The sequence below is a fragment of the Podarcis gaigeae genome, assembly GCF_964106915.1.
Source record: "Podarcis gaigeae genome assembly, chromosome: 8".
In the NCBI taxonomy this organism is placed as follows: Eukaryota; Metazoa; Chordata; class Lepidosauria; order Squamata; family Lacertidae; genus Podarcis; species Podarcis gaigeae.
In genome coordinates this window covers 81291175-81305597 of record NC_139684.1, presented here as the reverse complement: position 1 = coordinate 81305597, position 14423 = coordinate 81291175, and positions in this window count along the sequence as shown.

The following is a 14423-nucleotide window of genomic DNA, read 5'->3' as shown; positions in this document are numbered from 1 at the left end:
CTGCCTGGACGCTGAGGTCCAGCGCTGAGGGCCTTCTGGCGGTTCCCTCACTGCGAGAAGCAAAGCTACAGGGAACCAGGCAGAGGTCCTTCTTGGTGGTGGCCCTGTGGAACGCCCTCCCACCAGATGTCAAAGAGATAAACAACTACCTGACATTTAGAAGACATTCAGGGAAGTTTTTAATGTGTGACATTTTAATGTATTTTTAACCTTTGTTGGAAGTCACCCAGAGTGGCTGGGGAAACCAGCCACATGGGCGGGGTACAAATAAATAAAATTATTATTATTATTATTATTATTATTATTATTATTATTATTATTTCGTGTGTGGATCACCAATGCGCACAAAACAGTTTTTTTCACAGCCTTAAAGGGCAACGTCTTGACCTTTTTCCCCCATGAAGAAATGAGCGTCTTCAACACTTCAGATCAGAAAAACAAAGCATCAAACCGTTGCTGTTGTTTTCTCATCAACTTGCCAGCTTTTTTCTTTTCTTTTCGAAGATCTGGCTCATTGATTTTAAACTCTTGTGCTGAAATTGCTGGCACACCGGCCCTCTTGCCATGCCGTGCCCAAGGGTCAGAAATCAAGTGTTATCTCCTTGTCACCCCGACGTGGCATTCTCATGCAGTCATATGGGAGGGAAACAGAGTCCAAGAGTGCTCATAATATCTCATTTTGCCAACGGTGGAAGGGAAGGTGCAAGGGCGCTGGCATCACTGCTATCCGAGCGCAAAGCAGCAAGCGAGGTTGGAACTGCAAGTTGTCAGAGTTCAGCTACCTTCCTTTCTGACCTCTCCACACTTGCCCTGGTTTCACTATCTCAGCCACTGTTGTTGTTGTTTAGTCGTTTAGTCGTGTCCAACTCTTCGTGACCCCATGGACCAGAGCACGCCAGGCACTCCTGTCTTCCACTGCCTCCCGCAGTTTGGTCAGACTCATGCTGATAGCTTTAAGAACACTATCCAACCATCTCGTCCTCTGTCGCCCCCTTCTCCTTGTGCCCTCCATCTTTCCCAACATCAGGGTCTTCTCCAGGGAGTCTTCTCTTCTCATGAGGTGGCCAAAGTATTGGAGCCTCAGCTTCAGGATCTGTCCTTCCAGTGAGCACTCAGGGCTGATTTCCTTCAGAATGGATCGGTTTGATCTTCTTGCAGTCCATGGGACTCTCAAGAGTCTCCCCCAGCACCATAATTCAAAAGCATCCATTCTTCGGCGATCAGCCTTCTTGATGGTCCAGCTCTCACTTCCATACATCACTACTGGGAAAACCAGAGCTTTAACTATACGGACCTTTGTTGGTCTCAGCCACTAGGGACAGGCAAATCTGTCCATTCTCTTTTTTCCTGCATTGTTTCAGGAAGTGCCAGCGAGGTAGGTTCACCTTGCTCTGCGGCATTCAGATGTGCCGGAGATGTGTAGAATTCTTCCCAGCTTTCCCCACTGCAAAGTTAATTCACCAGCCTCTGACTCTCCTCCAGGGCTGTTGAGAGGCTGAGGACCCTTTCAGCAAAGTATGTATCTGCTGAATTCAATGAGATTTACCCCCCAAGCAATGCATGTGCAGGCTCTGGCACAAACTTCAGGGAGTTCTGTGTCCCCACCTCCCTGCTGTGCTTTTTTAAAAAACTAAATACACGTCTAGAACATGTATAGTTAAGACTGCTTCATCCTCGCCCCCTCCTGTCCTTTTCCAGCTCCAGATCACACTTCACCAAATGGCTTCGAAGGAAAAGATAACGAGGCCCCTAAAGCTTTCCCTCTAAGTACCTTGGTTCTCAAACGCTTTGGTTCTCAAACGCTTTGGTTCTCAAACTCTGAAAACCCGGAAATGTTACAGTTTCCGAACGTTTTTCAGAAGCCGAAAGTCCAATGTGGCTGTCAGCTATTGTTTCTGTTTTGTTTTTTTAAATAATCTTTATTACTTTTAAAACTTACAAGAAAAGAAAAAAGAAGAAAAAAGGCAAGAGAAAAAGACAAAATAGAGCAGAAAAGAAAAAAGGAAAAAAGAAAACAATATAATACAATATATAAACAATACAAAACACAACCTTAACACACAAAACAAAACAAAACAAAACAACAATTTAAAAACATATAGCATACCATTTCATTACTCTATTTTTCATTCCCTTATTTCATCGACCTCCTCTCACCTCCCTTTTTGTATTCCACTTCTATTACTTGTTTCAGCAATTCCTTTCCATCTTTCTCTATTTTTATCATTATGAATATCTTAACATATTTTTAACCTTATTTTCCATTAATACTAAAGTACTTATTTATACTTAACGCCTTATAACATTTCTGCTAAAGCCATAAAGTTTCATCCCAACAGTTTTCTAACACTCATTAATTTTACAATATTTCTATATATAAACTTTAAACTTTCCCAATCTCCTTCCACCATCTCTTCTCCCTGGTCTCAGATTCTGCCAGTTATTTCCGTCAATTCCATATAGTTCATCAACCTGGAGATCTTCTGTCCGAGGCTCTTAAATCTTTTCCAAGTCCCTTCTGCAGTTCTTCTTCATATTCTTTGGTGCTGAAGATGCTGAAGAGCAGGTCTCGGGGGGGGGGGGCGACCCAACCATGCCCCCATCCCCTCTCGACAGGCCAGCCAACTCTCCACAGCTAGAACCAAGGTCCATACAATATCTCAAATCATGTTTCAGTTGCCCAGAGTGGCTGGGGAAACCCAGCTATTGTTTCTGGGGCGGCTGCACCAATCAGAAGCTGCACCTTGGTTTTTGAACATTTCAGAAGTCAATGGACTTCTGGAACTGATTAAGTTTGGTGCTTTTGTTTTTGCTATTTGTATTGTTTTTGTTTTTGAGGCTTTTTCGATTAATTTGTTTTTGTGGCTTTGTGGAACCCACTTCAGCTACTGATTGATTGATTGATTGATTGATTGTGTGACTGCAGAAATAGATAAAAGCCCCCCATCCAAACAATGACTATCATCAGTGCAGATGTGGAAAAAAATTAATTTTAATTTTTATCATCTGCAATACTGTCTTCTTTATAGTACAGTACATTGATTATTGCTTTCATTTTATGGATCAATGGTATCGTTAGATAGTAAAATTCATGTTAAAATGCTGTTTTAGGGGCTGTTTTTAAAAGTCTGGAACGGATTAATTCGTTTTGCATTACTTTCTATGGGAAAGCGTGCCTTGGTTTTGGAACGCTTTGGTTTTGGAACGGACTTCTGGAACGGATTAAGTTTGAGAACAAAGGTACCACTGTATGAAAAACAAGCTTGGGGAGGGATTATTGGGAAAATGACCAGAGAGGAAAGGAGCCTCACGGCACCCACTTTTTCTGCTCAGATGCAGCCTGCCCTGACTCCAGAGGAAAGAACACTCTTTCCAGAACACTCTTTCTCTGTGTGGGTCAGCAGCAACATTACCCAAATAGTTTTGCAAGAATTTTTAAAAACACTCTTGGTATCTTCCAGCAATGTCTGCTCAGCGAGAGACTCCAGATTCACTTCAAAATGTTATTTTAGGTGACATTTGCTGGCAACCCGAGGGAGGACATTCAGCGTCAGGTACAGGCCTGAGGTACAAAATGCTCAACAGCAAAACAGCAAACTCCTAATAACAGGCAGCCAAGTGTTTCAACAGAGGCAATTTAGGCAGTCTTTCTATCTATACATTTTCTAGCAAGTGCTGCTAGAAGCAGACATGTATACAAGTAGACGTGTATAGGATTGCATTTGTGAATTTATTTAATGTAGTTGTTTGCAGTAAAACTGTACTCTAATCAGATTCAACCTTGCCCAAATCCAGGGAACAAGATAGATAGATTTGTCATTGCTAGTCTTATGTAATGTGCACATGGCACAGTACCTAGTTTTTTTTCTAAGTGCTTATGAAATGTTGTTGTTGTGGCTGTTGTTATAAGAAGCCTTCCCCCACTTCCTGCTAATGTGCAGCTGGGTTGCACATTTTCTCCATATGCCTCATTCAAGTACTGCTGAAACAGGCTGGATTTATCTTTTTATGTGAATGAGGGTCAAAAGACAGGGCCAACTACAGCATGGTTGGGGGGGGCTGAGGGCTGAGTTCACATGGAAAGGAGAATGGATCAAATTTGCACTTTTGAAAAAACAACAGCCCCCAAACCAATGAGAACCAAAACACGGAAGCATCCTTCGAAATTTGTACGTATCCGAATTTTGTGGTGTGGTTCTCCAACAAAACAAAATATGCATGTACCGCCGGAACTAATAATATATTAGTGAAGATAACGTACAGAATGCATTCTGTTAGGGGGGATTGCTTGCAAAACTATGGACGTTAATTAAAATTGCAAAGAAAGATTGTTTACTAGGAGAAATTTTCATGAGTACAGTGGTACCTTGGGTTAAGAACTTAATTCGTTCTGGAGGTCTGTTCTTAACCTGAAACTGTTCTTAACCTGAAGCACCACTTTAGCTAATGGGGCCTCCTGCTGCCGCCGCAGCCATGCGATTTCTGTTCTCATCCTGAAGCAAAGTTCTTAACCCGAGGTAATATTTCTGGGTTAGCGGAGTCTGTAACTTGAAGCGTATGGAACCTGAAGCGTATGCAACCCAAGGTACCACTGTATTCTTAAAAAATTTGGTTCACAAATTGCTACAGAAATGTGGAGAACTGAATTTCAGGATTGGGAAAATCGGGAAATAGGCTAACCCTAACTTGACAGATCTTTTTGTCTGTAGTGGAAGCCCAGTACCTATAAAACACAAGCGCTGTGTCTGAGGAAACAGCCATAATGGGATCTGTGGGAAGGAACAGTTTCTCAGGGACCACAAGCACCCCCAGAACACTGCACTCTGCTCTGTGTGTCTTCCATTGCATGACAACATAAGTAAACTTTTAAAATATATATTCCATTCCTCTGGAAACCTCCTCCCTAGAGATGCATTTGATTCCAAAGTCCTTTTTCTGCCTGTCCTTCTGGGCTGCTGCTGTTTTCCCCAGCCCCTTGACACGCACCCATCTTGTGCTCCTCTGGCGCCAACTCCTCCTCCTCTTCCTCTATCCCAGCAGAGCTGAAAATCCCTCAAACAACAGAACTATATATATATATATATATATATATATATATATATATATATATACATACATGTATGTATATATATATACATACATACATACAGATAATCAGAAAGAAAAGAATCTCTACATCTCCCCTCTGACTTTGATCTTGCGGAGTCTGATCCACTCACAGATCTAGGGGGGTTACTGGAAGAACAAGGCAACATTGTTTTGGGGAATTTACTGACGGGAAATCAGAGGGTGTAATGAATGACTCAGCCAGAGCCATATAAAGTAACTCATTGGCGAAATCTGGAACAAAGCGCCCAGGATCTATGCCTCTTCCCCATGCACCCAAGACTTAAGCAATGGGTCCCATCCATGCTATACATTTAAAGCACATGGCTTCCTCCAGAGAATCCCAGGAACTGCAATTTACTGATCACGGAGCTACGGTTCTCAGCACCCTTAACGAACTATAGTCCCTGGGGTTCTCTGGGGAGAAGCCATGTGCTTTATAGTGTGGATGTGAGTAGAAACAAATCAAATGGATATTCATGGCCTGATGCACAGCGGATTTGCGATGTGATTACAGCTGGAAGGTGTGCCCGGTTTGTTTTTAAAACTGACTCCAAGACGGGTTCTGCATCTACAGCAGTGACCAGAGGAGGAATGACCGCTGGGTTGCACCGTGGTGCAACTGCAGCAGCACACCCGGACACCTTCTTCTGCCCCAGCTGCAACAAAACATGTCTCTCCCATATCAGTCTCTACAGCCAAAGCAGGCACTGTAATCTTCACTGCCAAAGGGGTGTCTCCTGAAACAGACAGGTGCCAGCCTATTAAGGGTGGCAGGTTTTGCTCGTGCCGTTCCCATCCATTGCACTGAACTCCTAATGAGCAATGCCTTGTTTTAAGTGGCAATGGAATGGCTGCTTGGGTTTTCTGCCTTGGGCAACCGAAAGATCTCAGGAGATAGGATAATAATATATTAAGGATGGAATAACAAATAAAGTGAATAACGCAATAATAACAAAAAAAATAGTGGAAGGAAGAACTGGGCTGTGGGGGAGGGAGGTGAAGGGATTAATTGAAACTGTTAAAGATTGGTATAGGATTTAAGAGATTTAAATTTTCATAAAGATTCTATAAGGAAAGCAGAAAGCAGCAAGAAATATCAAGTAAAGGTACTGGAGAGGAGATCAGTGTAAACGAAAACATGAGACTTACAGTTTTGTTACATACGATTTTATTTTGGAGTTGTTTGTTGTAAAGAATGTATATTATGTGAATAAAATAATAAAGGATGAAACAAAAACGTCTCAGGTCAGCCATTCCAAGATGGTGGTGATGGGCACTGTGTGTTGCAAACGTTTCCTGTTGTGTTTGCGGTTGCAGTCATGCAAAGACCCTTGTCCTACTCATAAGAGGTTCTAGAATCCAGAAGACCAGGATTGCATGTACCTCAAAGCACAATTCTCTCTCTCTAAAAAAAAAATCCCAGCCTATGACTTGTGATCAGCTGCTTTAACCACAGAAGGGCGCACCCTGCCTTCCTTCAGATGCTGAGACAGCAGTGTACCCTGAGGCCTTTAGCTCTACTGGGATGGCAAAACAAGCTGAAACAGCAAACCCCGTACGTTGGCTTGTGGGGTGAGAAGAAACAGCCACTGCAGAGTTAAATCCAGCTAGAAAAACAGCCGGAGCCTGGCATGCAGGAATTGGGAAATCAGCGGTAATGACTCCAAAGACATGGTGTGCCATTTGGAATAAAACGTTTCTTCATGTAATCCCTGTCAGCTGAAAGCAGGAGCGCCACTTTAGATTTTAGGGAGAGATTTCATTAGGGGAGGAAGTATTTTCAACTCTGGTCATACAGTTCTTTCCTTTCCCCCTGCCCAAAGCAAGGACTGTGGGCCATCAGTTTAATTGTTTATAACAGTTGCTATGTTTGTAGAACAAATAAGTTAGGCAGAAATATTCGGGTGCTTCTATGGAATATTGCATGTGCAGTTTTTTTTTTAAAAAATTCCACTCTGTTGGAGGAAATGTGGCCGAGTTGGAATGTTGTAGTGGTTATGTGCAGCTCTAACTATATTTTGGAAGACAACCTTTCAGTAGATTAGCACAACTGCCCAACAACCTGTACCCCATAATTGGCTCTATCTTAAAAAGCAGAGACACCACCTTGCTGACAAAGGTTCGTATAGTTAAAGCCATGGTTTTCCCAGTAGTGATGTATGGAAGTGAGAGCTGGACCATAAAGAAGGCTGATCGCTGAAGAATGGATGCTTTTGAATTATGGTGCTGGAGGAGACTCTTGAGAGTCCCATGGACTGCAAGAAGATCAAACCTCTCCATTCTGAAGGAAATCGGCCCTGAGTGCTCACTGGAAGGACAGATCCTGAAGCTGAGGCTCCAATACTTTGGCCACCTCATGAGAAGAGAAGACTCCCTGGAAAAGACCCTGATGTTGGGAAAGATGGAGGGCACAAGGAGAAGGGGACAGCAGAGGACGAGATGGTGGGACAGTGTTGTCGAAGCTACCAGCATGAGTTTGACCAAGCTGTGGGAGGCAGTGGAAGACAGGAGTGCCTGGCGTGCTCTGGTCCATGGGGTCACGAAGAGTCGGACACGACTAAACGACTAAACAACAACAGCAGCAGCAGCAATTTTTGACATGGAGAACAGAGACTTAGCGCCTTTGCAAAATGTTCTTTGGCTAACTCTATTTTAGGTGGCTAGCAGGGGAAACACTTTTTTTTGGTCATGATTGTTGTTTATCTACTTGTAATAAAATAAAATTGTATCAGTGCAGAAGAAAAGAAAAGGTTGGGAAGCTGCTCTGATTTCTGTTATAAGCCACTAACCTGGGTGGCATGAAAAGGTAAAGGACCCCTGGACACTTATGTCCAATCAAAGGTGACTATGAGGTTGTGGCACTCATCTCGTTTCAGGCCGAGGGAGCCGGCGTTTGTCCACAGACAGCTCTTCCGGGTCATGTGGTCAGTATGACTAAACCGCTTCTGGTGCGATGGGACACTGTGGTGGAAGCTAGAGCACACGGAAACACCGTTTACCTTCTCGCCACAGCAGTACCTATTTATCTACTTGTACTGGTGTGCTTTCGAACTGCTAGGTTGGCAGGAGCTGGGACAGAGCAACAGGAGCTCACCCTGTCGCAGGGATTCGAACCGTGGACCTTCCGATTGGCGAGCCCAAGAGGCTCAATGGTTTAGACCACAGTGAGCCACTAACCTGGGTGGCAAGTAACCCTAAATGAAACCATGAGTTAAGGAAGAGCACACTAACATGAGGTTCCCAGAGAGGAGATTGTGGCCCTAGCATTCCTCCCCTGGTCCTTGAAGGAATGAATGATGTCATGCCGTTTTTCCTGTGCTTATCTCTACCTGGTAGTTTCAGTTCCTGAAACTTTTTTGGAGGGGTGAAACCCATCCCAATCAAGATAAGGGGTTCTGGTAAGCAAATCAATAAAAAGAGTCACTCAAGACAAGGCTGAGCTCCTGGTGGGAGTTCTGCCTTTATCAGGGGGCTAGCTGAGAGCTGTCCTAAGAGGGGACCTGTCTCACCAGGAATGCGGCAGCAGGAAAAACAAAAGGACACTTTTGCAATCTGACAACAAGAGGCTAATTGGAAACAGATACATTCCAATTGCATGGACCAAGGAGTTGGGCTGCAACACAGCAGTGCTGACCCGGCGAGCCTGTGACCCCGTGGATGTTGCCGGACAACAATTCTCATCACCCCTGATGATGCGAGTCTAACCAGACGCTCTTCTCAGAGTTCTAGAGAAGCCAAGAGCGCTTCCAGCTGTTGTCAAAATATGAATCAAAACAAAACAAAACAGGGCACCGAAAATATAGCAAGACGTAACTTGAATTTTCCTTACATAATAATTTTTTAAAAACCAGGTCAAATGTTCCTATAGCTGCTTTTCTGCCTGAATATGTCTGCCTAAGGACTTGCAAAACTTTTCGAATGCCAAAAAGAATCAACAAGTCTCTAAATGTGAGGCCTCTTTGAACCTGAGCCCCCTGTTCCCCGAAATGGCCTTCCTGACCCCCCTAATTGGCCCTGAGTCAACCATAATGGTGGTGGGGGGGTTTGTCACCCATGCAGTGTTGAAAAATCCTATTGCCTCATACCGAGACTCAGCTGAAAGGGGTGGACTGCGGATGAGGGGGAGTATATTTAAAAGCAGAACTGGAACACTTTTAAAAAATGCCCTGGGTTTCCACATTTAGGGCAAAGATCGCTGAAAGTTATAATTGCAGTCATGAGCATTTGCCCTTGTGACTCCACCTGCATGAGAAATTCAGTGTCCTTTCCTTAAAGGAATAAATAAATAGAGATATTTACATATTAGTATTTCCGTCTCCTGTATGGAATGGTTTTTCTGGGTTTAATTTGACCAGACCCTCATTTTATGATGAGGGGAAATGGTTCTTCCTATGCTAGGGCTTGCACAACCGTAAGACAATTAGGAGCCTGTTCTCCCTCCTGTTTTTTAAAACCTCAGCAACAGCAGTAGAAAAACAGACGCAAGTTGGTTGGCCAATGTTTCTGGACGATGGGATGATGCTGCAATTCCACACCAGGTTTTCCACCCTGGTAGGGATGCCAGCTTTTGAATTATGATGCTGGAGGAGACTCTTGAGAGTCCCATGGACTGCAAGAAGATCAAACCCCTCCATTCTTAAGGAAATCAGCCCTGAGTGCTCACTGGAAGGACAGATCCTGAAGCTGAGGCTCCAAGACTTTGGCCACCTCATGAGAAGAGAAGACTCCCTGGAAAAGACCCTGATGTTGGGTCGGACACGACTAAACGACTAAACAACAACAACAACAAGGGATACCAGCAGGATTTCCCTGGCTTGGTGCATCACATGTGGATTGAGCCCTCTGCACACACCCTTGCAATCTGCTGCTTGTGTACATTTATTAACTTCGCTTGGGCCACATTCACACAATACACTGAAAGCGCTATGGTACCACTTTAAACAGTTATGGCTTCCCCCTAAGAATTCCCCTCCCAGAGCTGCAATTCCCAGAGTGGTTTAGAAGTCAGCCCCTCTTCACAGATAATTCTAGACATTGTAGCTCTGGGGGGAAGGAATAGGGGGTCTCCTATTCCCCCTCCCAGATCCACAATTCTGAGAGTTCCCTGGGGAGAAGGATTGATTTTCCATCTGTTATGTACTGAAGTTCTAACCCTGGGCCAGCAGGGGGATACTGTAGATAGTTTTCACTCAGGTCCACATATGCAAATAGGGGATTGAAGGTGACGTTCAGTGATTGGATAGTTACAGGAAGTGGTTACTGTTGCGTTGTAGTGGAGCTCTATATAAGCAGGCTGGCTGAACCCTTCAGTTCAGTTGTTTTGGCCTGTGAATAAGCAAGAGCTGTTTGAAGAATCACTGTGTCATCTGATATGTTCACCCACAACTTAACACCATCCACTCTAGAAATTGTAGCTCAGGGAATGAGCATTTCCTTATGATTTTCAGCACCCCTAACAAACTACAGCTTCCAGAATTCTTTGAGGGAAGCCATGACTGTTTAAAGCAGAGGTTTGCAAACTTCTTGAGTCCACAGCTCCCTCGACCAGCTACATTTTTTCTGTGGGAACCCCTGTGGGGCTCAGGAGCCTAATTCTGTCACCTCTTGCCTGCAGAGCTGGCAGCCCCTCACCCCTTTTCGAACACCCTCCCTTGCGGAGTGTTCCCCCAGCCTCCTCTCTTCTCCCCTCTCCTTGGGCGTCCTCCGGGCAGCCGCAGCTGCTGCCCCTGGTCTCTTGGTTGCCCCCTGCCCCAAAGGGAGGTGCCTCCTCACACTGCCCCACAGGGGCCTGGTAAGCACCCCCTGGCCAGCCCCAGAGCCACCATTCATCTGAGGAGCTTGTAGCCAGGGCTGCTGCAACAAACAACTGTGCAAGCCTTGGGGAGCCAGAGACACAAGAGGGCATCAGAGGAGGGAGGGGAAAGAGGGACAGAGGCCAAGGTTGCCCATGGCACCCCAGACCATCATTATATATATATATATATATATATATATATATATATATATATACACACACACACACACACACACACATTTTTATTGTTTTTTTTAACATATCATTTCCAACAATCATATAACATAACCTCTTATCTTATATAGTGGTACCTCGAGGTTAAGTACTTAATTCGTTCTGGACGTCCGTTCTTAACCTGAAACTATTCTTAACCTGAAGCACCACTTTAGTTAATGGGGCTCCCGCTGCTGCCACGCCACCAGAGCATGATTTCTGTTCTCATCCTGAAGCAAAGTTCTTAACCCGAGGTGCTATTTCTGGGTTAGCGGAGTCCGTAACCTGAAGCGTATGTAACCTGAAGCGTATGTAACCCGAGGTACCACTGTACAATGTTTTAGACTTTTATACAATGTTTTAGACACCTCTGATGATTTTTCGTTCATTATCACTTATTCTGCATTTCTTAATTTCTCTATTACTCTTAATTATCGTTAACTAATAACTTTCCTCATAGTCTTTCTTGCAATATTTCAAATAGTCCTCCTTACAAAACTTCTTGCAGTCCTACTAGTCCTGTTCATTACAATTACTTTTCAAGTAGTTCGTATATTTACTCCAGTCTTCTAAGAATCTCTGGTCCCACAGGTTTCAAACCCTTCCTGTTAACCCAGACCATCATTCACGGCATCCCCGGGGCTCCCCAGCACATTGGTTGTAAACCACTGGTTTAAAGTCGTACCGTAGCACTTTAAATGTATGGTGCTTGTGTGACCCCTAGGCCTACCTCGCAGGGCTGTTGCGTGCTAAAAGGGAAGGGAGGATAACACACACCACCTTGAGCTCTTTGGTTATGATTCACAGATCATGTGAAGAAAGCCAGAAAAATAGCCTCCTTACTTTAACTGCAAGGCACACACTGGGGTGGTTTCAAGAAAAGAGCCCGGCTCTGAGTGACGGACTCATCCTCTCTGAATCACCTCTTCGTGGGGTGCCTTGTCCTTAAATTGCGCTGCCCCATTTTGATCCTTGAGCCAATGGGATCCACAAGATTTGATGCAGCAATCGTTCTGCAGGCTAGATAAATGTAGGAAAACTGCACCACACCATCCAATCCAGTCTTCAGCGCCCTCTAGCGGTGGATTGCTCATTTTGCATTTCATTTTAAAACGTAATGCAGTGGTACCTTGGTTCTCAAACACCTTGTTACTCAAAGAGCTTGGAACCCAAACACTGCAAACCCGGATGTAAGAGTTCCAGTTTGCGAACTTTTTCCGGAAGCCGATCGTGCTCCGTTTTGAGTGTTACGCTGACGATTTGAGTGTCACACTTCCATTTTGAGTGTTACGCTGAGGTCTGTCTGTTTTTGCAATTTATTTTGCATTATTGTTTTTGCAGCTCTTCTTTGTTTTGTTTTTGTGACTGTGTAGACAGTGGCGTAGCGTGGGGGTGCAGGGGGGGCCGGCCGCACTGGGCGCAACATCTGGGGGATAGGGTTAGGGGGCGCAAATCCACGGGTTAGGGGGCGCAAATTACTTGCCTTGCCCCGGGTGCTGACAACCCACGCTATGCCACTGTGTATAGAACCCACTTCAGCTACTGATTGACGGATTCTGTGAATGCAGTACATTGAATATTGCTTTCATTTTATGGATAAATGGCCTCGTTAGATAGCAAAATTCATGTTAAATTGCTGTTTAAGGGGTTGTTTTCAAAAGTCTGGAACGGATTAATCCATTTTGCATTACTTTCTGTGGGAAAGCATATCTTGGTTTTGGAACGCTTTGGTTTTGGAACGGACTTCGGGAACGGTTTAAGTTTGAGACCAAGGTACCACTGTAACTTCTTGTTCTTAAGCCTTTGTTTCCCAAGGTATTTTTCCTGCACCCTTGAGAAACATCTGCATTTCACAATGCTTCCCACAGAAGCACTTAGGATGTGTGGGTCTGGCCTTTACATTTCAGGATGGAAAACTAAAGCTCTTCCACTTTTTTAACAAGACAGTATTCAGAGGGGTGGGACGCGGGTGGCGCTGTGGGTTGAATCACAGAGCCTAGGACTTGCCGATCAGAAGGTCGGTGGTTCGAATTCCCGCAACAGGGTGAGCTCCCGTTGCTCGTTCCCTGCTCCTGCCAACCTAGCAGTTCGAAAGCACGTCAAAGTGCAAGTAGATAACTAGGTACCGCTCTAGCGGGAAGGTAAACGGCATTTCCGTGCGCTGCTCTGGTTCTCCAGAAGCGGCTTAGTCATGTTGGCCACATGACCTGGAAGCTGTACGCCGGCTCCCTCGGCCATTAAAGCGAGATGAGCGCCACAACCCCAGAGTCGGTCACGACTGGACTTAATGGTCAGGGGTCCCTTTACCTTTACCTTTATTCAGAGGGGTGTAGCTGTACCCATTCGTTATAGCGAAAACTACAAACAATCCCAGGGCACCTTCAGTTCTAACAAATGGATAATGGACTCTTCTCAGTCCTCGCCAGTCTCACCCCCACAAGGCCACCCCTCTCATCAAGCTTGCTTCACATTCTCCTTGAGTGTTTCTGCTTGTCTGGAATACGTCCTTGAATTCGGATAATGGCTCTTGCTAACCCTGAACATGTGAGCAAGCGCGATGTGTGTGCAGAAACTTGCTCGTTTTATGAAGGTAAAATTTACATTCAGTGCTCTGCCCCGTTTTAACTCTGGCCCTGCCCACCTCTGAATGTGGCCCCCCAGACGCTGGTCTGGAAGAAGACATGGTCCCCCCAGGGATGGAAAAAGATTCCAGGCATCCCCACCCCCATTTACTCATGTTCTACATGCGCATGGCCACATATATGCACAGCGCCGGGAAATAAAAATTTAATAAATAGAATCCCACCAGGAAATGGCAGGAAAGAAAACTATGGATTGACAAAGGATTTATTTAAAAATTATGAAAGAGATGCTGAGGGGGAGATCATTACATTAAGATCCACAAGGGGGGGTTAATTCATTTGTTTATGTAAAATATAAAATGCAGTGTTAAAATTGCTTTTTTATTTTTTAAAAAAGGAAATGACAGGAGAGATCTGGATAATCCTTGTGGCTCACAAGGAGACCCTCCTCTCTGGACGTCAGTGAGGGTGGAGGAAGTCCAAAATACAGTCATACCTCATGTTACATTTGCTTCAGGTTGAGCGTTTTACGGTTGTGTCCCGCGCTGACCTGGAAGTACCGGAAAGGGTTACTTCTGGGTTTTGCCGCTCGCGCATGTGCGCAAAATGACTCCACGCGCATGCGCAGAAGTAGCAAATCACAACCTGCGCACACACAGACGCGCAGATGCGGGTTGCGTTCTGTTCATGTTGTGAACGAGCCTCCGGAACGGATCCCGTTCGCA